Consider the following 4,867-nt stretch of genomic DNA (forward strand, 5'->3'; position numbering starts at 1 on the left):
GATTAAAAATCTTTCTATTCGTTGTTCTTGTGTGTTTGGCATACTAAACAAGAAATTTCAAAATTTCGTATGGGCCGCTTGGTCAAACAACCACTTTATATTCTTTACAATCAATGTTTCTAATGGTTTCCTTAGATACGTTCTAAATCTTAAGATACACAGTAATATTTCTTTGCCATCTAAGTTATGAGTTAACGACTTTGCAATGGTCTTGATTGAAAATATTTCTCTCATTTAAATTGTTTATTGTTATTGACGAGAGACTGAGATTAACGATACCAAATACTTATTACTTCTTGTATTTGAGCACCACATCTTTATAACAATAATAAATACCTCCATACCTGTTTAATATACCAATTGTTTTCTATTTTTTATCATAATGTGCCAGCAATTTATAAACTATAAGACATACATAATATGAATACCAGAAATGATTGTAATTACAAATTTTACCTTGCTCATACGTATGACCTTTCAGTTGCTTTTCGAAATTTCTTCCTTCACCACAAAATATTTTGTACTACTTAAATAACCTATAGATACATATTTGAATTTGAAATTGTTTATTTTGAGGATAATTTTTCGAAAATTTTGTTTTCCTTTCATTTTTTGGACCTTCTTTATTTTGCAAAAAATAAAGTAATGTTTCATTCGATGCTGTATAATTTATACATTAAACCAGAAATACGACATCTCATCTACATCACTTGTAGCAATCAAAAAGCAACACACATTTCAACAATTCAACACCAATTGACAGTAATTTTTCCAGTGGAATACTAATAAGTTTATTCCAAACACCATTGATAACTCACTTTAACCGCAAACATGATACAAAAATGACAAAAGTATATTTTTAGTGTGCATCGACAGTTTATAATGTATGAATATTCTAATTCGGAAAGAAATATTTTTAAAAATAGTTTCTCAACTCCATTTTCCACACTTCCGTATCTTATAAATTCGTCAATTATTCTTTGCTTTTCAATTATAATGTGTTAAAGACTCCAAAATCAAATCAAATGTTTTTCAACTCTACAAATAGCAAAGAATTTTTTTTTAAAAATTAATAACTTCAATTATTTACATATATAATGAAACTTTTCAATTTTTATAAAATAAATAAAAACACACATGTCATTCAATATATGTTAGGCATACTAACAGAAAAATTTCTCATGGGTCGAATTGCCTAACAACTTTTTATTTTATCAGTTGTCTCATTAGGAACGTTCAAATAATGTGCATCTATTCAACATTCTCCTTAACTTAAAGGTAAGAACATTATCAATCGTTTATTGTCATTCTGATTTTTATTCAAAATTTCTATATATAATTATATATTGTTTCCAATATTAACGTGATCGAACGAACCTCTCTGAATCTTTAGATTTGTGAGATAATAAAAAAATTTAATTTTTTATTTTACATTCTCATTCTAAACTAATTCTGTAGAACGCGAATTGAATCTTTCGCTATTAAATTATTGTACAAAGCAATTAATTTCAACAAGCAACACACAACAAAAGATTTGTTTTCCTTAAATATATATTGAAAATATTAATCTCCACATAACTTTTTCCTATTTCAATCTCATCGATATGATGTAAAATTAAAAAAAATATATGTTTGACTGCTATTGGTTCATTTATAAAAAGCCTAAAAATATTTGCGTTTTCTTTGTTTGATTTTAAGCCTGATACGAAAATTACCGAAATAAAAATATTAACTCATGATCCTCAACTCGCTCTATTTTATCCTACGATTATCCTACTTTCAGAGTTTTTACTTTTGAGTCTTGATTGAGCAATACGCCACCTAGAACTTCTTTATATATTCTCAATGATAAAGTTTTGTTAATTCCTTCATTAGATACGTTATATACGATGTAGATACTACAGTTTTATACATTCCTCAATATTTCTTTGCTTTTCAATTAAGATATGCGGTAACAACTTCAGAATGGTCTTAATTGAAAATATTTTTCTCAATTGTTTATTGCTCTGTGTATTTGGCATTCTATACAAGAGATTCCAAAATTTCGTATGGACCTCATGGATAGTTTTTCAACATTTTCTTCATACAATACACTAAAATCATCAATTTATTTTTCTTTTTTATATATTGGTTATTTGTATTCTCAGATAATCTTTTTTAAATCATGAATTTTTATATGATAAAAAATAATTTTTTCTTTGTTGCTCTAATATCTGAATTATTTAAATTTATTGGTAGATCGGCTTTTCATAATTTGCTAGCAATTCGTATAATATGAAGAATACAGAATTTAGATACTTTGAAATTGTAATTATAACAATACCTTGTTCGAATTTACATTTCCGATGCTTTAGAGTAAAATATTGCAATCAGTTCTACGGTTTCAACGAGCCACACACATAATCGTCCAATTTGTTTATCTTTAAGTAAATCAACAGTTTATAATGTGTGAATATACTACTTTGGAATGACATATACCTATAAATATTGAGGCACCACATTTTTACAAGAATAAACATACCTCCATACCTAATTAATATACCATATGTTGTCTGTTTTTTATTATTATTCCCTTGTTTTGTAATAAATTGTTTCATTAGGTACAACCAAATATGCTCAAACATTCTGCTTTAAGGTAACAACATGATCAATCGTTTATAGACGTTCATTATTTCCAATATTAATGTAATTACATGAACCTCTATGGTTCTTATTGGATTTCTAAGATATTCAAAGACCTAAATTTTGTATATTACATTCCTAATAAAAACTAATTCTGTAGTATTTTCTCAGTTAAAGTTTTAGATGTTCAGATATATTTCAGAATCAAAAGTTTTATTTGTTTTGCACCTTCTGCTTTCTGCATTACGAATGATTGGTTTACCTTTGAATATATATTGGGAATTTTCATCCCTACATAACCTCTAACCCTTTTAATACCAATAAAGTGTAAAATTGAAAAAATATTTTTGACTTGAATGTGAGTGAGAATTTTGTTCAAACGATCAAGAAGAAAAACAGACCTCAATTCATATTAACAGCAATTGACGCAAATTTTTTAATGGAATAACTCATTAATTCAACTCTACTAAGAATATATTTTCTCTTAAAGTGATAGCTTTGAATTGTGTACATTCATAATGAAATTTTTCAACTTTTCCATAATTTTAAACTAATAAACCTGCTATTCGATGTTTGTTTGTCATATTAACCGAAAAATTTCAATGTTTCATAAGGGCCTAATGACCTAACAACCACTTTCTATTTTTTTAATTATTCTATTAGGTAATATCAAGTAATATGCATCAACATTCTGCTAAAGGTAAGATGATCAATCACTGATTGTGGTTCTAATTTTCTATCAAATACCTCTACAGGGAATCATATATTATCAATTTTTTAATCAATATTAACGTAAACACAATCTCTGTGCTTCTTATTCCCTTTGTAAGGTAATCAAAAAGCAAACTTTTTTTTACATTACATTTCTATTCAAAACTAATTCTTTAGCATTTTATCTGTTCAATTTATAAACCTTTAATCAATTTGGGAACTAACTGAAACTTTTGTTTTTCAAGTCCAATAGTACACTGGTATTTGTGAGTATATAGTTTCAAAACTATACGACCATTGTTATTTCCGTAACATATTTCGGAATCAATTTTTTTATCTCTCACTGAATAACTCGAGTTTGCACCTTTTACTGGTAAATTATTTAAAGTGGGAGTTAATATAAACACATCACAAATGATTGGTCTACCTTAAATACATATATATGAGATTTTTATTCCTAAAAAAAACTCTCCCATATTTCAACATCAATTAAAATACACGTTAACGGCTTCGGAATTAATTTGATTCAAAATATTTCCCTCAATTAAATTTTTATTACTCTCGTCTATAAATAAACGATTAAGAATATCAAATACCTATTACTTCTTATCTTAAGGGACTAAATTTTTACAACAATAAAAAATACCTCCATACGTGCTCAATATGCTATTTGTTGTCTATTTTTTATCATAATTTGATATCAATTTATACGAAATTCCTATTACTTCTTTTTTTTTTGAGACACCACATTTTTATAGGATTACTAATTAAAAAGCCAATTTTTTTATATTACATTCCTATTTTGAACTAATTCTGTAGATTTTCTTCATTTCAATTTTTAGACCTTCTTCCAACTCCTATTTTGAATTGCAAGTCCCATAATTTGTGATTAGGTACGTTCTAAATCTCAAGATATACGGTAATATTTCTTTGCCATCTAAGTTATGCGTTAACGACTTCGAAATGTTCTGGATTGAAAATATTTCTCTCATTTAAATTATTTATTGTTATTGACGAGAGAGATTGAGATCAACGATACCAAATACTTATTACTTCTTGTATTTGAGCACCACATTTTTATAACAATAATAAATACCTCCATACCTGTTTAATATACCAATATACGTATGACCTTTCAGTTGATTTTCGAAATTTTTTTCTTTCACCACATTAGAAAAAAATATTTATACTACATGGATAACCCACAGATATTTATGTATTTGAAATTGTTCATTTTGAGGAAACTTCTTCGAAAATTTTGTTTTCACTTTCATTTAATTCTTTCGACCTTCCTTATTTTGCAAAAAATCAAATAATTTTCCATTCAGATGCTTTATAATTATTTTATACATTAAACCAGAAATACTACATCTCATCTACATATTTTGGAATACTCATAATTTTCTTCCTTACTAAATAATGATATTGCGTCGGTAATACAAAACAAAGGATAATTTTCACTTGTAGCAATCGAAAACCAACACTCATTTCAACTAATTGATTCAACACCAATTGACAGTAGTTGTTTCAGTGT

This window comes from Diorhabda sublineata, chromosome 10 (assembly GCF_026230105.1).
Source record: "Diorhabda sublineata isolate icDioSubl1.1 chromosome 10, icDioSubl1.1, whole genome shotgun sequence".
In the NCBI taxonomy this organism is placed as follows: domain Eukaryota; kingdom Metazoa; phylum Arthropoda; class Insecta; order Coleoptera; family Chrysomelidae; genus Diorhabda; species Diorhabda sublineata.